Consider the following 23863-nt stretch of genomic DNA (forward strand, 5'->3'; position numbering starts at 1 on the left):
CTGGAACCGCAAGACCGCTACGGTCGCAGGTTCGAATCCTGCCTCGGGCATGGATGTTTGTGATGTTCTTAGGTTAGTTAGGTTTAACTATTTCTAAGTTCTAGGGGACTAATGACCTCAGCAGTTGAGTCCCATAGTGCTCAGAGCCATTTGAACCATTTTTTGGCACATTTACAGTGGGCACGCCAACATCACGAGGGACTGCATATCAATGTTCTCTTCACTATTACGGCTTTGAGTTAGAGTTTCCTCCACAATTGTTTATTTTGTTTATGGAATCCACAGTACTCTGGATACAGTTTGGTAAAACATAAATGATCTAATGAGGTCGCATAAATGTTGTTCTTCCACATATATACAATACAGGGCTCTTTCCTTTTCTTTTTTTCTTCATCTTCTCCCTAGCGTTTATGCCATCTAGTTCGGTGTCGGCTGTTTCAGTATCTGGCAAATTTTATTCTTATTATTTAACTCTGTGGCCGGATGCCTCGTCAAACTTAAGGGAGGCAAGTCGTGTGCGCCATCTGTCTGTGATTCGTGTAAACTTGGTTCTATGTGGTATCGCATGTCATATTCTCTGAGGTGGAATTTGTGGATCAGCCCAGCATTTACCTAAATGAGCCTGGAAAACAGCCTAAAAGCCATACTCAGGCTGGCTAGTGCTTATACCCAAGATCGTTAACTCGTCGCGCAGTTACGATCCGTGTGTGCTCACCTCCTTGTCTCGAGCGAGCTAGCTGTGCATAACGCTATATGAGCAGGTCTAACCGTTTAAACCAATTCCCCCCCCCCCCTCCCCGCCCCCCCACCCCCAATCTGCCGTCGTGTCTCTTCTATAGTGCAGTGTTAAGTGAGTGTTCAGTGCTGTGAACAAACACCATACTGTCGCTAGTGTGTTTTTTAACTCTTGCAAAAAGAAACCAGACGGTCATCGTGCTTTTGTTTTCACTTCCACAACTTTCTGCCATTTTACAGTTTTTAAAAAGTCATCGTTTTATCGCCAGTTTTTATTGTTTGTTATAATCTCATTCTGTTTCTTAACTCTTCTGTAGGCTGTAGAGCGGCCTATTAAGCTGCTACCAGCCCCCCCCCATCCCCCCTGCGGGGGGGATTGAAATACAATAGAGAAAAAAAAAGCTATACAAGTGTGTAGCTGCTGAATTACTAAGGCATGACGTATTATGAGGGACGAACATCCCTTCTACGTTCCAACTGAAAAATCGGGATGCTTGCTCAAACTGCAGCCTCGTCTGCTGGAAGAACATAGAACGCAGTACGGTAGGATTTTTGATATTACACCAACCATCGTCCCCTATCGTATTTTTATTGGGGTCCAAATTCACTAATCGGAATGCTTTACTTGATTTCAGTGCACCATACAACAATTTTACGATTACACTACTAAATAAAATTTCCTGTTACTCCAATTTTTTTTCAGAAAAGTTATGTAGCGTTGTTTTGCCAAGATATACTGTATTTTATGTGTAATTACCTCTAAGATAAATGTTACGAGTAATTAGATTATTAACTTTAAACATATGCCTGTTAATTCTTTTATCGTCGTTGACAATTATCTGTGTTTGATAAAAAAAGACTAGCAGCGGGTAGATAAAACACTTTTTTAAAGCATTTCAAGATTCTGACAGAGTGTAGGCTATGTCGTCGGAAAGAGCTAAAGCCTTAATAACATAGGCATCACTTAGGCAAACACGGGTTCATTGTGGTGTTAAGTTGTTCATTTTCAGTAGTACTTTTTTAATGCTGCGCAACAGTACTGCAGATTAGATAATGGGAACGTAAATATCAAATTTAAGACCTTACAAAAACTCTTCACAGGATGTTAACTTGCTCTTTTTATGTTGCTCTTTTTTTAACGCTTCTCAACTGTGCTCCATATTAAACAATTGGAAAGTAATCCTTAAATATAAGACCATGCAGAAGCTCTTCACAAAATGTTAGGCAGATCCAGTGCAAACAAGGTATTTCGACAAAAGGAAGGAAAACAAACTTAGAAGGTGATTTTTATTTAGTTTTGTGTTTGATGTAACACTGAGTTATGAAAGTTATTATTTTTTACTGTTATTGTAAGGCTGCTGTGGTTTCATTACAGAACTAAAGGGGCGTCTTATAAGACAGCAGATAGCATATCAGATAGCAGGATGTTCACCAAGTCTCTTGTACGGGAAGGCGCTTGGCGTCACGACCGCTGCCTGCGTTCGATTGGGTACTTAATTAACTTCCGAACAAATTTCCGGCTTCGGATGTCACGTAAAGAGGTCCCAAAATAGTGTATCATAGCTGTTGTCCTCTTGGGTGGTATTGTTGAGCAGTAGCTCGTAAGGCACGTAACGCCTTACAGGAAAGCAGAAGCTTCTCCTCCACGAAACTGAACACCAGCAAATTCCGGTCTTCATTTACCGTTCATAAACCAGTCTCGAAATCGGTTTACTATAGCGATTTCCACATCTGTCAGTATGTATCCATGCGAGATCCCATCTCTTTTGTTGCCCTTGCAGTCATTATAGCTTCTACGGGAAATACGCAGTTGAAACAAAAAATAGCAGTCTGTCTGGAATATTGTTTATTTAAATTTATTCAAATGCTTTATGCAAGAGCAAAGTTGCATATTTATCACCGAATCCCATTTCAGTTATCTGAACATATCTATTAAGCCTAAAACTTTGCTTCCGCCATTTTTTCTCCAACCGCTGGCCAGTACTTTCTCCCATCTTTCGGGCAGCGTACGAACCCCGCAGCGGAAGAACTGGCCGTCTTTTGAGGATATCCATGAACCGATCTAATTTTGCAGTTGTTAGTATGACCGGAAGTGCTGGTCATCTAGACCGTATACTACTGTTCGAGAAAGGTGGTAGTTAGAGGAAGCAATGCCTGCACAATACGGCTGGTGGATTAGGACTGCCCTTTGAAGGGTTTTGCGACATGGTGTGGAGCATTGTCATCACCTTTTCATATCTAGCGCTGTATTGTGACCGTTTGTCTTTCAGTCCTCGACCCAAACGCATCTACTGCTTCCAGATAACGATCTCCTGTGAATGTTTCCTTCTATTTCAGTAGCTTCGAAAATCTTCTCTGCTCCACCGCCATGCCGGTCTTCGACGTCAAAATCACAGTTATTGAAGTGTTGAAACCATTCTCCGCACGTTCTTGCACTAATGGATGCCTCACTAACAGATTACTCAGCATTTAATGAGCCTCAAACGCAGATTCATTCATGTTAAAGCAGAAAATTAAAATTTCCCGCAAATGTCGAGAATTGGGCTCGTAAAATTGACATATTATATCGAGAATAACTTTATGATACAGTCACAAAGCGACTAACATTTTGATGACGTTATGTTTACAAATGGCTAAGCCTATTGTATGACACTTACGACCTAGCACCTGCTCCATGACTTCCCGGCCCTGCCACCTACTGCAAGACGACACAACAGAACTTGTAGACCTAATAACTTTTTCGTTACTTTAAATCGACCGACTGCAACCCTTGCAGAAAGTCTATCTCTGAAGAGCTTGGATCCGTCTTTCACGTCCAAGTGACGAAGATCGGGAAACAGATGACTCGAGTCCTAATTGTAATAAGTAGGAACGCTGCCCTTTCCAGGAAGTGACCCAAGAAATCTAACCTCGTAAGACTTCCAATTATCAGCTCCACAGTGAATTTCGTTGTTACCAAGAGGTCATCATCAAATCCCGTTTTGGTTTAGGCATCCTTGTCTACTCCAGTTTCAAGTACAATGCAGTTGATCTTTCCATGTCTTCTTAGGACTTCCAACATTTATTTTCCGTTGACGTGTATCTTCGTATATTAATTCAGGTATTCGTTCATCGGACGTCCTTTGAATGTTTCTGTACTTATCTATTTTTATAAAATATGCTTTTGACACCCAGTTCATTTCTAATTTCACTATTCTTTTGCCGATCTATGAGTTTGTAACCAGCTACTGGTCTTAGGAGTCTCATCTCTGCAGCTTCAATTCTCCTCCGTTGACTGGTGGTTAGAGTCCAAGTCTCTGACCAGGCTCTGCCATCACATTATGCAAAGTGAGTCACTAACTATTGCCACCAAGAATAACTCCGAAAGTACGATAGGAGCTGAAAAGTTTGTGGGACCAAAGTTGCATAGGAAAACGGGAACCATAATATGACGTTGGTTTTTTGTTGCTAGGTGGGTTCGCTTCACGGATATGAAGGTCAACTTTTTTTTTTAATGGTGTGCTACTATAGTTTGGTACTTATTTTCTGATAGCGGCTTTCGAGACGAATCCAATGATGTGTAACAGTAAGGTCCTTGAAGGTCAACGAAGGTGAAAAAGGTGGCATGAACGTCCATTCACAGAAGGTGTTCGAAGTGATAACCATTGGTATCAATGCAGTGTTGCAATCTTCTTATCATGGATTGAGTGGTATTCCTTATCACTTCGGCACTTATCGAAGCACATGCTCTGACAGTTATCTCTCGCATATCTTAAGGTGTAGTTGGAACGTCTTTATAAACAATGTCGTTTACGAATCCCCACAAGAAAAAATCCAGAGGCGACAAGTCTGGCGAACGAGCAGGCCACGACACATCCCCGCGTCCAATCCAACGATTTGAGAATTGTCTCTGCAACTCATTTCTAGCCATCAGCGAAAAATGTGCGGACACCCATCGTGTTGATACCACATTCTGTTCCTTGTTCCTAAAGATATTTCTTCCAATAACAGACCTAATGTTTCTTGTAGAAATGTGGTGTACTTCCTACCATTAAGATTTCCTTCGATGAAAAAGAGGCCTATAATTCTGTCCTCCAGAACCCCACACCAAACATTCACCGACCACGGTTTTTGGTGTGCAACTTGCCCCAGCCAACATGGATTTTCAGTTGCCCATTAATGCATGCTATGAATATTAACATTTCCATAGTTCGTGAATGTAGCCTCGTCAGTAAATAAAATCATATTAATAAACGTGTTATCCCTCTGAATCTGAAGTTGAGCCCATCGGCAGAATTCAATGCGAAGCGTACAGTCCGTACCAGTTAATTCTTGGTGGAGACTGATATGGTAAGGATGATATTTATAGTGATGCGGAACACGAACAACACTACTCTGGCTCATGCGAGATTCCCTTGAGATTTGACGCGAACTAATACAAGGATCTCGAACCACACTGATAAAAGTACCTATTTCTGTTTCCTTGTTAGTAACTTTCCTTTGCCGGATATGATGCGTTTAAGATCCAGTTGTTCTCAATTTATCATACACAAATTTAAATGTACGACGTGTAGGGTGAGTACGTCGGGGGTATCTTTCAGCGTATAAGACTCTAGCTCTCACTGAATTTCGTTGGCATTCTACGTAAATGAGAAGCATATCGACTTCTTCTTCGAAGGAATACATCATTCACATTCGCTTTATTCGACGACACTAGCCTTACCATTACTATTAGTGTTGTAATGCGAAACCGTCGGATGGTGTTTACGTGTCAATGGCACGTTAGATGGATACGCCGTATTCGGCGAATATTTACTATTTGCACGATATACGAGAGAGAATTGTCAGAGCTTGTGCTTCGGTAAGTGCCGAAGTGATCAGGAATACCACTTAATCCATGATAAGAAGACTGCAGCACTGCATTGATACCAATGGTTATCACTTCGAACACCTTCTGTGAATGGACGTTCATGCCACCTTTTTCACCTTCGTTGACCTTCAAGGACCTTGCTGTTACACATCATTGGATTCGTCTCGAAAGCCGCTATCAGAAAATAAGTACCAAACTGTAGCATCCCATTTAAAAAACAATGTTGACCTTCATATCTCTGGCGCGACCCCACCTAGCAACAAAAAAACCAACGTCATGTTATGGTCCCCGTTGTCCCGTGCAACATTTTTCCCACAAACATTTCAGCTACTATAATACTATTGGAGTTATTCCAGGTGTCAATAGTTAGTGACTCACCCTGTGTAGTTTTAGTACCGTCTCTTTCGTAACTTTTTGAGGAGAGCGCGATTCATAGTACCTGCTAACTGTTGAAATTGTTGTAGTTTGAATTCTTGATCAAAGATCTCACGTACCACATACTTAAAAATATTTATTTGTTCTAGCGGTTTATCACCCATTGTTATTTTTGTTCTTAAATACTTCTTATCATGGAATGCCATTATTTGAAATTCAGCTTTAAATAATGTCATATTGTAATCATTTGCTACCCTGTGTAATGAACAAACTGCTTTCTGTAATTTATCTTCTGAATCTACTCGAAGTATTTTACCATGTTCCCAGTAGGTCGCTTTCTTGTCTGTTTGTCTGTCTGTTCGGACAAGTTTTGAAATTGATTTTAAACTAACTTCTCGATGAACTAGAGTACTGAAATTTGAAAAATAGCTCAGAGGTGTATGGTTCAAATGGCTCTGAGCACTATGGGACTTACATCTGAGGTCATCAGTCTCCAGAACTTAGAACTACTTAAACCTAACTAACCTAAGGACACCACACACCCATGCCCGAGGCAGGATTCGAACCTGCGACCGTAGCGGTAACGTGGTTCCAGACGGAAGCGCCTAGACTCGTTCGGCCACTGCAGCCGGCTCAGAAGTGTATGACAATGCAGTATTAACTCGCTATCTTGTCTAGTGTGTGGAGGAGTGTACCTCGTTTACCACTTTCATTTTATGAAGAGCTCGAGACTTGAAACTTTCCACACAACTCAGAACTGGTGTGTGGCGGAGGGTACTTTGTGTACCACTTCCATTTCCCCAGTGTCCTGTTCTATTCGCGAATGGTCTGCGGGAAGAATGATTGCTGGTAAGCCTCCTTGTGAGGCAGAACCTAATTTTTACTTCACGGTCTTTTCGTGAGATATTCGTAGGAGGAAACAATATGTTGGTTGACTTAGGCTATTAGAAACCGAAATAAACCTGAAATTTACCACATGTCTCTGTTGTAATCTTATCAAAGTGTCTGAAACACACTGAAAAAAAAAAAAATTCACATTCACAAGAGCAAAGAGCAGACAATAATTATTTAAATAAAACTGACTTCTTAGTTTACCACGTCTTTAATTCAGAATAAAAAGTATAATATAATTACTTCTATCCTCATACAGATTCCTAACTCCCAAACTGATAGCCTAAAAATTTGTGATTTTAATAGCTATGAAAATAGTTATAAGATTTAAAACAAAAAATGTGGGAATCATGCAGTACCTAATTGATGCATGAATAGTTCACCTCCTTATCGTTACACTGCTTTTTAACGGATGCAGTTACCATTATCTACTACATGTGCCCCTCGTTTTTGTTTGAAATTTTTCAAGTATTTTCGAAAAATTAACGATGACAAATTTTCAGTACTATGTGTATGGGTTAGGAATCTGTGTGGGACTACGAGAAATTATTTTATCCTTTTCAGTCCGATTTAAAAACATAGTATATTAAAAATACACTTTATTTAGATATTGAAGATTATCTGCAAACTGCAATGTATTTATACCTTCATTATAAGTTTATAACAATGCACTACTTTATTCTTCCCTGTCTTTATGACTTTGTCTATGTATATATTAAATAACGTGGGTGATAAAGGACACCCTTGTTTCACTACTGCCGGCCGGTGTGGCCGTGCGGTTAAAGGCGCTTCAGTCTGGAACCGCGTGACCGCTCCGGTCGCAGGTTCGAATCCTGCCTCAGGCCTGGATGTGTGTGATGTCCTTAGGTTAGTTAGGTTTAAGTAGTTCTAAGTTCTAGGGGACTGATGACCACAGATGTTAAGTCTCATTGTGCTCAGAGCCATTTGAACCATTTTTTTGTTTCACTACTTGAGAGATATTTTTTTACTTGACTTTTGTGAGTAATGATAGAATTCCCCCTTACAGATATTTGATAAGTTCATTGAAGTTCAAACTCTAACACTAATATAGCAGCCGATTACAACGGGAATTTTCCTCTGTCTGTGCGCATTATCTTGCATATCCGCACATCTGAGAGCGCTGCAATTCACTATTCAAAGCGGGAATAATAATTGCATCTTTCTACATTTATCATCTGCTCTTCTGTAGCCTGAAAGCCAACGTACATGATGAGACATAGGGCAAATAATGGAACAGACTTACTCTGCCATCATTCACAGTCCACACGTGCTACGGGGATTGCCAGAAACACTCTGCACAACCACGAACTCCTCTAATGTTAGTCTTGTGGTGATAATGTGAGACGTACATCGGAGGAAGTAATAAGTTTTTTGACCAGTCTTGGAACGTGAGATTATGAAATTTTTAGAGTGAACGTCTTCACGATGTTCAATGATTTTGTCTTAGCATCTGGAATTTGTGTATCATTCATGCGACATTCTTGCGCTGATTAAAAAAAATCTATGATCAATCTCTTCCTTTCATCCACCCTGAAAATGGTTCGAGGCCGGTGAACAACATTCAAGCATAGGTCGAGCAAAGGTATAGAAACTGACGTCATTCGTGAATGAATTTTCCCCCCTTAAATGTCAGTGTGTCAACCGGCTACTTCACTTCTAGATTTACGTGGTAGTTCTACCTTAAATCGCTCCGGTCAAACACTCGGAGATACTGATTTGTCCGTAAACAGCCTCAGAGAGGCAGGGAAGTTGTTTATCAACTGATTTACACACACTATCTGATCAAACGTATGCGGACATCTGTTAGTGAACATCCGTGTGGTAATCTAGTGGGGCACGTTCAGTGACGTGTTTGAATGTCTGTGGATGAACGGCTGCCCATTCTTCACAACAGCTGAAACCAGAGAAGGTACTGATGTTGGACGCTGAGGCCTGGAGCGAAGTCTGCGTTCTAATTCATCCAAAAAGTGTTCCATTGGGCTCAGGTCTGGACTTTGGCAATGCTAGTATATTTCATAAATGTTATTGTCCACCACCCATTGCTTACGAATGTTGCTTTATGATAGGATGGACTGTCATGCTGATACAAACCATCATCATCTCCGAGCTGTTCCTCTCCTGCACACAGAACATAATGCTGTAAAATGTGTTCATATCATTCCGCATTTAACTTTTTCTTAAGCACAATGAGGAGACCACACCGTAACCACGACAAAAACCCATACCATAATGTAACCTCCTCCATAAATCACTATTGACACTACCCATCATGGCACTACCTTCTCGAAGCATCCGCCAAGCCCAAACCGGACTGCCACAGGATATAGCGTGATTCGTCACTCCAAATTTCTTGTCTCCAGACATCCACTGTCCAGTGGCGTCCTTCTTGACGCCATCTCATGCGTTGCTTAGCACTGACTACAGAAATGTGGGGCTGTGGAGTATCATTTCATGTATTTTACAATGGTCCCTGTCTCGTCAGTCTCGTCTTGGTTTAGCCGTGGTTGTTCCTTCGCATTCCCACCTCACAATAACATCACCAACAATCGACAGGGGTAGCTTTAGAACGGTTGAAATGTCTCTTATGGATCTATCACTCAGCTGACATCCAGTGACTAGTCCACGTTCGAAGTCACTGAGCTCTCATGACCGACCCAGTCTGCCGTTATTGCTTCTCAACTGACAACGCAATACTGGTTCAAATGGCTCTGAGCACTATTGGACTCAACATCTTAGGTCATAAGTCCCCTAGAACTTAGAACTACTTAAACCTAACTAACATAAGGACATCACACACACCCATGCCCGAGGCAGGATTCGAACCTGCGACCGTAGCAGTCCCGCGGTTCCGGACTGCAGCGCCAGAACTGCACGGCCACCGCGGCCGGCCAACGCAATACTACCTGCGTCCTTTCAAACTGGCGAGTCCGCCCCTCGTGACATCTAGTGTTCAGTTCCGTATTGCTTAGTGGTGTCTGGATAATTCTAACCAGTGTACATCGTGTACACTAAGGCTTCTATCACATCTTAAAGTATACTGACGCTATTTTACAATAGCTTCAGGCGATGTCTCACTATTAGCCCTCTAGTACCCCCAGTTACATACACCTGTGTGTGACGTAAGTTTTATATGGGTTTTACTGGCCTTTAGCCAATGCTAGTTCACCAATGCCCACTCTTACACATTTGTACAAGCCATGCAGCGCACTCTGTGATAAATAATTGGAACTACTATAGAAATATTATCTTTGACCATGTTTGTAGCTTCTTAGTGCTCCAGGGCAGAAGTTGGTCGCCATCATGTTGCGCAACGTATGTGGGATCTTCTGTTTGTGTGGATAATATGTTTTTAATCAGTATATATTAAATATTTTCTCTTTAAATAAGTACTAATGGTCAATTATAATGTATTCTTTTGGTTCTGCGTATTGAAATGTCCTAGGAATGTTGAAATGAACTCATGTTACATATGCGTAACAATGGACATTCAGACCGAGCGAGGTGGCGCAGTGGCTAGCACACTGGACTCGCATTCGGGAGGACGACGGTTCAGTCCCGTGTCCAACCATTCTGATTTAGGTTTTCAGTGATTTCCCTAAATCGCTCCAGGCAAATGCCGGTATGGTTCCTTCGAAAGGGCACGGCCGACTTCCTTCCTCGTCCTTTCCTCATCCGATGAGGCCGATAACCTCGCTGTCTGGTCTCCTCCCCCAAAACAACCCAACCCAATGGACATTTAGGGTCACGTTTATGAATGCTCGTAATGTGACGTTTAGCCATTTTCTTTTACTTCCAGTTAACGATTGATGACAGTCTTGAGGTTCTAAATAATTCCGATGAAAGTGATTTTTCTGAACTTAGTGATGAGGACGATGATGAAATTCGGACTAATGGTAGCATATATCATGACGGCGGAGAAACTTATACTCCAGAGGTGTTGCAAGAGACGGCTGTATTTGATTCTGTAAATCCTGAGGATGTTCCAGAAGTTACAGAGTTGTCATGGATCGATGGTGATTTTACTCCAAAAATTCATCCATTTGTGCAGCTTTCAGAAGGCGAACCTGAAGAAGTGCTCACCCCTTTGCAGTACTTCAGATTTTTTGTGACACGTGAAATGCTGGAACTCTGTGTCCAACAAACTAATATTTATAGTATTCAGATATTGGGTACAACCATTGACATTAGCCTAGCTGAGTTGGAGCAGCTTTTCGGTATTTATTCGTAAATGGGCATGGCTCAGATGCCTAGTGTACGATGTTATTGGGAAAAACATATAGCGTATAATCTGGTTTCTGATATAATGGCTCGAAGCCGCTTTCAGAAGCCAAGATCTCTGTTGCATTTCAAGGACAATCTTAAAGTTACTGAACTAACAGAGAAAGAAGATAAACTATGGAAAATTCGACCTCGGCTTACTTTGTTCTCACAAGCTTGCCTGAGAAAACTGTCTGAGCAGAGTTAGTGTGTTGACGAAATAATGATCCCTTTAAAAGGTCACAGTAGTCTTCGACAATATATACAAAACAAGCCAACAAGATGGGGATTCAAAATGTGGGTCAGAGCTGGTTCCTCAGGATATTTGTATGATTTTGACGTTTATCAAGGTGCTGCTTCTAAGGCAGCAAAGCATGCACCTGGAAAAGGTCTTGGTTACAATTTTGTGATGAAGTTAACTGCAGCATTGGAAGACACTCGCTTTTCTAGGGTTTATGAAGACAATTGTTTCACATCGTATCATGTTGCTGAGAGACTACTGAAGAGGGGTACTTATTATACAGGCACAATAGGTGCTGGAAGATTCAAGCAATGTACTCTTCCCATCGAAAAGCAGATGAAAGCGCAAGGACGTGGTACTATAGCTTCACAAGATGACACAACGGGCTCGTTCATCATTGTGAAATGGTGTGATAACAAATGTGTTACCCTGCTATCTTCGTTAACAGGTGAAGAGCTAAATGGCAAGGCAAAAAGATGGGATAGGACCAAGAAAGAACATATTCTTGTCCAAAGACCATCCATTCTTCAAATGTACAATTGTAATATTGGAGGAGTAGATCTTCATCATATATTGACATTGGTATAGAAATACAAATCCAGAAGATGGTATTTGTATATCTTCTGGCATACAGTAACAATAGCTGTTGTCAATAGCTGTTGTCAATAGCTGGCTGTAATACAGAGAAGACTGCAAGGCTCTGTCTGAAAAACATGTTTCTCTCAGATAGTTGCAAGCTAATCTTGCAAGTTCATTGACATCTGCTGGACAAGGAAAATTCAAGAGGGGACGTTCAAGTACTGACGATATCTCCAAATAATTCAATAAAATTGCTACTACAGGAACTCCAGTGCTAGAAAGGCAAAACGACAAAATTGACCACTTTCTTTAGTGGAATAACACAAGAGGAAGGAGCAAAATTTGCAAAAAACAGAATAATTTTGTTCAGTGCCAAAAATACAAAGTTTTCCTGTGCTTAAACAAAGCAACTGCTTCAGAAGGTTCTACTAATAAAAGAAATGTATATAAATACATTTATTGTCATATTATGATATGAGATTTTGTAATAAACCGATTCAGAACGCAAAATTGTGATTATACATTTATGTTACCTATGCCGATACCGTTACCTTGAATCCCAATGTTACGTATGTGTAACGCATTGTAAAAATGGACTCGAAAATGAAAAAAGGCTAAATGTTGTACATTTGTCCTCCAACATATTGGTAACTATAAATAATACTCTACTGAGAACAAACTACAATTAATATTAATTGTTGTGGGTCCTAGGTGGTTAGGAACGACGTACTAAGATCTGTTTCCAGTGAAGAATCCAGTCAAATCGGATACGTAAAAAATCGTGAAGCTGTCATCAACGTGAATGTTCGTGTGACACCACAGCGCTTAAATAGATATATTCATACCGGAAGTGGTGTTCTTCCTCCGATGTTCGAACTGACTTACCCAGACAGTTACATGGACACCTACACTTCCTCCGACGTTCGAACTGACTTACCCAGACAGTTACATGGACACCTACAGTTTATCGCGGAATCAGATCCACGGGGCAAATCCTAATGGATACCCCATCACTTTCGGTTTACTTTCCATGTAGTCATCAAGAGCAGACACATTTCTGCGGATAAATCATCGTAAGTGAACAATCTGAGAGCTGACAGTGCTTGAAACAAATCAGCGGCCCTGTCGCGCTTCTAAGATGTATCCACTTTGTTACATTTGATAATAAAGAGGATTATCTGGAATTACTTACTAAGCTCCCACATCAAAACAGATTGAGGTGGAATAGTGATTTAGAAAATTTACTCACATGTGGGAACTGCGGAGTTCAAAGTATCATTCGTGCATCTTGATTTCCATTTTACTTGGTTTTAGTGAATCACACGAGACGGATTGTCTCAAAATCTGCCAGACCAAAGAGATTCCCGTCTTACGTTAAATAACCACCGGGAAGACACAATCAATACCTTCACAGTGCAATTGTAGTAGTAATGTTACCGATGACAGTGCCACTAAAGCGCAGTTAATAAACACAATTTTCCGAAATTAACTCGTCAAAGATGAAGTAAATATTCCAGAATTCGAATCAAGAACAGTTGCCAATATGAATTACTTAGACGTAGATCCCTCGGTGTAACGAACCAGCTAAAACCACTTACTAAAGGCAAGTCTTCCAGAGCAGATTTTATACTAATTAGGTTCCTTCCAGAGTAGGCGTATATACTCGACATTTCATACTTAGCAATCATATACAAAAGCTCGCTCGACGAAAGATCCGTACCGAGAGACTGGAAATTTGCACAGGTCACACCAATATTCAAGAAAGGAAATAGGAGTATTCTGCTGCATTCCAGACCCATATCACTGACCTCGATTAGCAGTTGGATTTTGGAACATATAATTTGTTGGAAAATTATAAATTACCTCGAAGAAAACGATCTACGTTCTTGTGAAACGCAACTAGCTCTATATCCACACGATGTAATGAGTACTATCTAAGGGGGTCTCAAACTGATTCAATGTTTCTAGCCGCGCGGTATTAGCCGAGCGGTCTAAACGCTGCAGTCATGGACTGTGCGGCTGATTCCGGCGGAGGTTCGAGTCCTCCCTCGGGCACGGGTGTGTGTGTTTGTCCTTAGGATAATTTAGGTTAAGTAGTGTGTAAACTTAGGGACTGATGACCTTAGCAGTTAGGTCCCATAAGATTTCACACACATTTGAACATTTTCAATATTTCTAGATTTCCAGAAAGCTTTAGACACCATTCCTCAAAAGCGGATTGTAATCAAACTGTATGCTTATGGAGTGTCATCTCAGTTATGTGACTAGATTCGTGATCTACTGTCAGTAAGGTCACAGTTCGTAGTAATCGACGGAGAGTCATCGAGTAAAACAAAAATGATATCTGGCATTCCCCAAGTAAGTTTTATAGGCAGTCTTCTGCTCCTAATCTACAGGAGGATGTCACAGAAATGTTGCAACAAATTTTGAGTGTTTGTAGAGTGTGTCTTGATGAACAAATCGAAGACAGGAACACGCGTCCGGAAACGTCATCCAACGACGCTACAGAGCATCATGTCACGGATTGAACGGCCCCTCCCGCCGGAGGCTCGAGTCCTCCCTCGGGCCTGGGTGTGTGTGTTGTTCTTAGCATAAGTTAGTTTAAATAGTGTGTAGGTCTAGGGACGCTGACCTCAACAGTTTGGTCCCTTAGGAATTCACACACATTTTTTTTACAGGCTCTGGTTTCTGCCACTAGGCCACCCCTTCGGCAGAAAATGTGAGTTTGTACGCTGACGGACCGTAGGAGGAACTACTTGCAATGTCGTTTGTTATTCAGTGATCGCGGTTTATTGCCACGATCGCTAGTGGAGAAGATGGAGCTAGCAGCTGCATAGAAAGGCCTTGTCTCCTATGAATGCGATGTTCTGTTGGCCCGATGGATGACGGTTTCGAACACGGGTTCCTATCTCGGATCTGTTCCTCAAGACACTCTCTATAGCCCCTCGAAGTTTGTATGAACATTTATGAGACACATTGTATATATACACTTTAGGAGACAACCTGAGTAGCGGCCGGCCGCTGTGGCCGAGCGGTTCTAGGCGCTTCAGTCTGGAACCGAGCGACCGCTATGGTCGCAGGTTCGAATCCTGCCTCGGCAGTGGATGTGTGTGATGCCCTTAGGTTAGTTAGGTTTCAGTAGTTCTAAGTTCTAGGGGACTGATGACCTCAGATGTTAAGTCCCATGGTGCTCAGAGCCATTTGAATCAATCTGAGCAGCCCTCTTAGAATGTTTGTAGATGATCCTGTCATCCGCCTGGTAAAGCCATCAGAAGATCAAAACCAATTGCAAAATGATTTAAACAAAGTATCTGTATTGTGCGAAAGTGACAACAGACCCTAGTTAATGAACAATGTGATGTCGTCCACATTAATACTAAAAAGAATCCGCAAAATATCGTTTACACGATAAATCATACAACTCTGAAGGCTGTTAATACAACTAAATACTTAGTAATTATGGTTTCTAATAAATTAAATTTGAACGATAATATAGATAATGTTGTGAGGAAGGCAAACAAAAGACTGCGTTTTATTGTCAGAACACTTAAAAAATTCAACAGGTCTAGTAAATAGACTGCCTACACTACGCTTGCCCCGTCCTCTGCTAGAGTACTGCTGTGCGGTATGGGATCCTCACCAGACAGGATTGACGGGGACCATCAAAAACGTCCAAAGAAGGACAGCTCGTTTTATGTTATTGTGATCATGGGTATGATAAACGTGTTGGGGTGGAAATCGTTAAAACAAAGGTGTTTTTCGTTGCGGCGAGATATTTTCACGAAGTTTGTCACGAACTTTTCCTCCGAATGGGTAAATATTCTGTTGACGCCAGCCTACGTAGGGAGAAATGATCATTAAAATAAAATAAGAGAAATCAGGGCTCACATGGAAACAGTTGAATGCTCGTTTTCCTCCACACTATTCGAGAGTGCCGAGCGGTCTAAGGCGCTGCAGTCATGGACTGTGCGGCTGATCCCGGCGGAGGTTCGAGTCCTCCCTCGGGCTTGGGTGTGTGTGTGTTTGTCCTTAGGATAATTTAGGTTAAGTAGTGTGTAAGCTTAGGGACTGATGACCTTAGCAGTTAAGTCCCATAAGATTTCACACACACACATTCGACAGTGGAACGGTAATGAAAGACCCTAAGGCGGTTTACTGAACACTCTGCCAGCCACCTAACTTTGAATTGCAGATTAGTCATGTAGATGTTATTTGTCATATTGCCTGTTGGCTTTTGCCTCGGGATATTCGGCCGAGCCGGCCGAGTGGTTCTAGGCACTACAGTCTGGAACCGCGCGACCGCTACGGTCTCAGGTTCGAGTCCTGCCTCGGGCATGGATATGTGTGATGTCCTTAGATTAGTTAGGTTTAAGTATTTCTAAGTTCTAGGGGACTGATGATATCAGATGTTAAGTCCCATAGTGCTCAAAGCCATTTGAACCATTTTTTCTTCGGCCGAGTTTGTTTACTGATTCTTCTGATGTTTCACGGACACTAATGGCTAGCGAAACCACAGAAAAATGGTTAAACAAACGCCAGCCGAAGATCCCGAGACAAAATCGAACAGGTAATATGTCAATAAGTGACCACGAAAGTCTCAACAGGTTTGGCCAGTGCGATTTGTTTGGTAAAATTACGGTCGACTGCCTCCATCGTAATCATCTAGCTAAGCAATTACCAATGGCCTTGGTAGCCACGAGACGTTACCCATCTTCTCTTTCTACTTCCACTCTTCAGTATCAACTGATCTCGAATTCAGTTCTGCGCCTAGCTTCCTAAATACATTTTATCAGTTCTGCACCTAGCTTCCTAAGTACATTTTATGAAGACAAGTGCGGAGTTTCCGGATCGAAACAGAATGACGTGTGGCGCCGGGTAAGAAATGTCACTAGCGTTTGGGAATAACTGAGTACTCTTGCCTCCCGATTTAACTTTTTACGTGGTTTTATTGAGTCCACGATACGAATGCCAATATGATTTGCTTGATAAAGCTGCGGTCAAGTGACGAAAGTCAACATGTTTCGCTAGCTTTTTAGAAGAATTAAATACTTTCGTAACAGCAGTTTATGATCTGTATAACATTGAAAAACATCCCGTAACTGAACCTTTTTGATGGACTGAGACGGCGTGCCTGACAAACTCGCACCCGGATATCGGCTTTTCTCGAGCAGCGTTGTAGCACCTGATGTATGTAAGTACGCCTCAGAAACAGACTCACATCTCAAACTGAACAAAGTCAAGTTACTTGTATGTACATAAAACAATACGCCGTCTGGGAGGCTGCAGATAATGTCCCATAATTTATTCATAGGAATAGCGAGCGAGGTGGCGATGTGGTCAGCTTGCTGGACTCGTATTCGGGATGACAGTGGTTCAAATCCTCATCCGGCCAGTCACATTTATGCTTTTGGTGATTACCGTAAATCATACAAAGCAAATGTCGATGTGTTTCCTTTGAAAGGGTATAGCCAACTCACTTCCTCATCCTGCCCTGATGCGAACTTCTAATTGGCTTCTGATGACCTCGTTGCCAACGGGATCTTAAATTATAATGTTCCTTCTTATTCGCGGAACTGGCTAGATTACAGCAAATTTTCATAAAGTGAAACTAATACTTGCCCTAGCATAAGAAAAATTTATAATGAATTGAAGCAATAAATATACAGTTTCTGAGTAACTAACTGTCAAATGTGAAATTGTAAAGGGAAGCAATATCTACTGTTACTCAAGTACTGAAATTCGAAGGAAATCGTAAGATTTGGCTAAATATTGTTTTAAAACAAGGATATCTGCTGGGCTGCACCAACCTTAGCAGAGAGGCGGTAATCCTCTCGTGTCAATGACATAACACAGCTCAGATCGCGTGGTGCATAAAGCGCCACTGACAACTAAGGTAGTTAAATCGTACTGTAAAACCCCATCAGTGCGGGGCAGAGTCATTAGTTGCATTATAATAGGTTACACATGGCTATGTAGGGTGTTCCACGCACTTCGTCTAAGCAAGCTAATATATGAATTAGTAAATGGTGCGCGTAATCCCGTACGGGTGGCACTCCGTAATGAAGGACGCCTTTGGAACTGAGAACATGGACTGCGTTGTACACACCGCAAACGCGTGCTCCTACTTACTCACAACGCGTTCTCTTATGAGGTGATGTAACACCAAAATGGAAAATATAACAGACATTTAAAATACCAAACTATTCGTTAGCATAGCAAAACACGTCAAATATAGAACAGAGCCACCTTCTAAACCGGAAAAGGTTACACAGGACTATTTATTATGTTCTACCCCACTTTATCTACGTAACTGTACAGGGTATTGGGGTATAAGTGCATTTTGTTTATTGGTGACTGAGGGCAATGCATATGTATACATCAGTATTTACTTCATTTACAGGTTAACAATGACAGATGTTACGAGCAGTTTGTTTTTAGGTTGTTTAGTACCTCCAAGCACATGTGTCAAGAGCAAGTCATCCATGCTTATTTTCGCATGGGCAGCAGATCAGGTGTAGAAGTGTGGACGCGTGGACGTAATATGGTTATTCTATACCGACAGGCGTAGTCCATTTAGTGGTGCAGTTACGACCATGCAGAAAACATCAGCTAGTAAATTATGGGACGTGTTTGCGGAAACTGTTAGAAACAGAGAAAAAACACACACGGAAGTGGGTACATGTTAAAGTAACAATGATCACAATATCTGCACTTATACCCATGATACCCTATATGTACATAAGAAAAACTAAAGGATATTAATAATTATTTATGTGAGTCAGTCCAAGAATAAAGGACGCCCTTCTAGTACGACGACTATTCAGAAAATAAGGTCCGATCGGGCATGAAATGGAAATCATAGGGAAAATCCGATGAAGCTTTGCAAAGATGTGTTGGGCAGTGTCTCTAGTGTGCCCGCAGATCGCGTCACGTCGCTCTTTTCAATTCTGGCCTGGTGGGAGATTTCACCTGTTGTCATGCAGCACACATAACATAACTGTGATACGTTTCCTTCTTCATGACAATTCTCTGCCACACTAATGCAGGGCCAATGGAGGTACTCCTGCAGCGTTTTCGATGGGAAGTGTATGGTCATCCACAAAGCAGCCCGTAATTCCACAATGAAATTTTCACTCTGCAGTGGAGTGTGCGCTGATACGAAACTTCCTGGCGGATTAAATCTGTGAGCAGGACCGAGACTCGAACTCGGGGCCTTTGCCTTTAGCGCGCAAGTGCTCTACCATAGCACTTGCCCACGTAAGGCAAAGGTCCCGTGTTCGAGTCTCGGTACGGCACACAGTTTTAATTTGCCAGGCAGCCCATAATTGGCTCTCCCCAAGTTTCACCTCTACTCACATGAACTGCTAGCAATGAAGATAACATTTTGACACAGACAACGAGCTGTAGGCCAGCGTAGAGAATTGGTGTAAAGCACAGGCAGCTGTCAGCTATGATGAGGTTACTGGAAAATTGTTGCAACGCTACGATAAATATCGTCGGAACGGCGACTATTTAGAGAAGTAGGTGGAAGGTGTAACTTGCAAATAGAAGATTTCTGATTTTCACAGTGATTTCTATTCCGTGACCGATCGCACCTTACTTTCCTTTTTTTTTCTTTATTGATTTTCGATCCCCCCCCCCCCCCCCCGCCCCCGCCTGGGGAGAGGCAGGCTGACAGCAGCTTAATACGCTGCTCTACAGCCGAGAGAAAGTTAAACAAAACAATGGTGAGAGAACAAACAATACAAAAAAGCGATAAAATGGTGACTTTGTTAATAACAGTAAAATGGCGGAAAGTTGCTACACTTAAAATACAAACATGGCTTTGACAATGCAGATGAAGACACACAGGAAGGAGACATGCACAATTAAAAAAACACGGTGACAATCTGGTTTCTGTTCGCAGGAGATAAAAACACAACTAGCGACAGTATGGTGGATGTTCGCAACACTGACAGGGAATGCACAACACTGAACACTCAGTTATAACAGCGCTATACAGGTGGCACAGCGGCAGATGGGGAGGGGGGGGACCTGGACCTATGAGGGGGAAAAAGGGGGAGGAGGATAGGAAGAAAAAAGGGAAGCCGATGGAGGGAGGGGACATAGAAAAAGGGGGTGGGCGAACGCGAGAAGGAGGGGGAAAGGCAGTGGAGGGGAGAGCAAGAAGGACTCAGGGGACAGAAGGGAGGGAGAGAGAGGGTAGGTGGGGAAAAAACAGGCTGGAAGGGGGGAAGAGGGAGCCCGGGGAAGGACAGAGGAAGGGAGGGGGAGGTGAGGATCAGAGTTGATAGGAGGGATAAATGGAGGAAGAGTGGGCATCATCTGGGAGGAGGAGTCGACGGAAGCTACCTTGGGAAAGGAGATGAAGGGTGTAGAGATGAAGGGGAGCGGGGACACAACGGTGAACGCGTGGCAGAGGGCGGGGGTTGGAGAGGAGAGGAGCAACTAGGGGATGAGGGGGATCAAGGTGGCGGGAGGTGTAGAGGATGCGGATATGTTTGAGGAAGAGGAGCAGATGGAAGAAAGGAATCAGGTCGTAGAGGATCCGCGTGGGGGACGGGAGGCGTATACGGAAGGCTTTACTTTCCGAATATCCCTCGTATAAACGCGTGAGGTTGCTGCACACATGCCATCCGAGAAAAACTACTGCAGGCACACACGAACGTCGGTGCAGGCGGTTTATTAGGAGGGCTTGCTGAAAAGTAATTCCGGCGAATTTCTTTATTTGAAAACTCGCAAAGTTTTTTAAATAAAGGAAACGTAATTAACATTCTATATCTTTAGTCTTGACGTTTACATATTTGCAACTCTCTGCCGCTAGAGGGCACCGAATTGTAGCGTTCAACATGGCGATGTGTAACGTAACTATGTCGGTGCATGAGGAATAGCGTGTTGTAATCGAGTTTCGATTTCAAAGAGTTGTCCATACATAGAGTACTCTCTCCTTTAGCACGAAAATGCCAGACTACACATGAGCGCTGCGACATCTGCAACAATCCGACGCCTTGGGTTCACTGTCATCAATCATCCTCCATACAGTCCCGACTTGGCTCCATCCGATGTTCACCTGTTTCTAAAACTTCAAGAACATCTTCAACGACTACACTTTGATAAGGATGAAGCAGTGCAAGCAGTGGTGAAATAGTGGCTCCGTCAACAAAGTAAAACATTCCACAGTCACGTCATCAACAAACTGGTCTCTCGTTGGGAGAAACGTATTCGTCACCAGGGTGACTATGTTGAAAAATAAATACGTAGACATGAGGAATAAAGATGTAGAATATTAATGACATTTGTTTTAAGAGTTTTCACATAAGAAGTTCAGTGGCATTACTTTCCAACATGCCCTCGTACAAACAGTAAAATGTATCTTTTGGGCATGAAGTTTAAATTTATTGGAAGGGATTAGACTGTACCCATCTCTATGGTACCAGGTGATCATGTGGATAAACTGTAATCATGATTATAGAACTCCTAGAGATAACAAAAGCCGACTTCCGCTATGCTGAACATAAATGTAACATAGTACATGAGAATCCAAAGTATAAAAGGCACATTTGTGATATCCTGAAGCTAGCCATAGTACTTCCAATATACCTTCTCTCTGGTTTTTAGTGTATTCCGTTTCTGTTCGATATATGTAATAAACTGGACCCACCATTTAAGTAATAATACCTTACGGAAAGATCTGATCATATTTGGTTATGTTCTTCTTAAACGCGACATCCACTTTCTTCGTATATGAACAGGGGCTCCTTAATTTTATAATTCCCAGATAACGTTTATGTCGGATGAGTTTATGGTATAGCTAACGTTTCCTGCTGAAAGAGGACACTGGATTATACCATGACGAAAAGAAATGAATCTCATATTATAATTGTATTAACTTTAACAAAAAAATCATATGCTCCCTTTCCCACTGGTACTGTGACAGATTAGAGCACATAGTGGTAGTACCTGTGGTGATGACGCGAATCTCTGATTCCGTCAACTTAGGGCTCTACTTCCTACCAACAATCTAGTTGATGTGCTGCAGCTATTAACGCTACAAGAAAGGAAAGAAGGTACACAGATAGTGTGGCTAACTTCATAATTACTTATAACATATATGCCTGATAAAATTTTGGATTTTCATTTACTATGTTAGGTTTACTTTCAGAATAGCGAACATCGATTTTTGTATGCTCTGTGAGATGTATAATGATGATTGCCCGGTATCTACATGATCTACTGGTATGTTAGAGGTAAGCAGATCCTCTTCTCTTCCAATAAGTCTATGTATCATGATTAAAAGATACGCTTTACTGTTTGTAATAAACCTTCTGCGCCGACGTTCGTGTGAACCAGCAGTAGTAGTTGTCGGATGGCTGTGTGCGATATGCTCCATGTGTACATATTAGAAAGGACGTACTTTATTCATGGATTACCATGTATATAGAATTATTAGTATCCTTTACTAGGTCACATACATCGTTATGCAGATGAAATGGGGTAGAACATTATAAATAACCTGTGTAACCTGTTATGATTCTGCCCTATATTTGACGTGTTTTGCTCCGCGAATCAATACTTAACCATCCGAATTGTCTATTACATTTTCTGTGTAGCGCATAACATTTCCTTAAATGAAGTTGTGTCTAAATGTAAGCGGGGGCATGAGTTTGCGGTGTATTGTCGATGGCGAGTACAGGACGTACTGTATGTGCTCAGTTATAAAGGCGCCCACTCACGGAGTGGCGTGTTATCGGCCACATCTTCTAAATTCTCTTATCCCACTGACGCAAAATGGCTACAGCCGCTCTCCTAAGGCTGATATACTCGAATATGGTTTTACACCTTACTGAAAAAACTCTAACCATTGAGTGTGCTTTTCACTGCTCTTACCTATTAATACACCTGTGTCGCAGGCTGTCTGATTTTAATGCAATCATTATGAATATGACGAGCATAGTCACTGCCCATATATCTTGGCTCTTGTTAATGTTTTAACACTTTGCTGGTCGCGTATACACCAGAAAAATGGAACTGTTTTAGTTTAATGGAATTGATGTATGGTCAGTTTTAAAAGTAACTACAGATAGTTCGAGACTACATTTTATACAGTTATGACAAAGATGTGTTTACTGTAGTCAGGGGCGTGCAGACGTGTAATGTAACAGCGAAATCCACTGCAAATCCAATAATAGCGATAAATGCAGCTGAAGTGTCATTCCCACTATAAAAAATAATGCGGTGTATGTTTAAGGGTGGCATTTCTATTTGTAAATAAAAATGGGAGTTGTGTGACAATTATAACAGTTACGCAGTTCAAAAATGGTTCAAGTGGCTCTGAGCACTATGGGACTTAATATCTGAGGTCATCAGTCCCCTAGAACTTAGAACGACTTAAACCTAACTATCCTAAGGACATCACACACATCCATGCCCGAGGCAGGATTCGAACTAGCGACCGTAGCGGTCGCGCGGTTCCAGACTGAAGAGCCTAGAACCGCTCGGCCACATCGGCCGGCACGCAGTTAAAAAATTACCAACGTTGAATGCAGAATTTGATACATGATGAGGGCGTTTGTTACAAATTACTACCGATGGTAGTAATGGGAGCCACTAATAGCACAACTGAAATGTAAGTGGCTAGTAAATTTCTGTCGCCGAGAGAGGTGGCAGAGTGGCTCACATTCGGTTGTAGCTTTCTTTCTGGTTTCTTTTAAACTGATTAAGGAGAATGTCGAGACGATTCCTTTTAAAAGAACGCGGTCGATTTCCTTTCGCATACTTGCCGTATCTAAACTTGTATTCATACAATGAACTTAAATTTATCCAGGAGATGATCTTTGAAGTAAATAAGGCAGTTTACTAACAAATGAAAATGAAATTCATGGAAGTGTTAAACTCCTTTAAATTTGTTTCAGTGC

General features: G+C 41.8%; 1 protein-coding gene across 3 annotated transcripts in view; it reads right to left on the minus strand.

The window, feature by feature from the left end:
* Positions 1-23863, minus strand: part of LOC126470321 (elongation of very long chain fatty acids protein AAEL008004-like) — a 655643-nt gene that overhangs the window by 137339 nt on the left and 494441 nt on the right. The gene's annotated exons all lie outside the window — the stretch shown is intronic.

Source organism: Schistocerca serialis, chromosome 3, assembly GCF_023864345.2.
Source record: "Schistocerca serialis cubense isolate TAMUIC-IGC-003099 chromosome 3, iqSchSeri2.2, whole genome shotgun sequence".
Classification (NCBI taxonomy): domain Eukaryota; kingdom Metazoa; phylum Arthropoda; class Insecta; order Orthoptera; family Acrididae; genus Schistocerca; species Schistocerca serialis.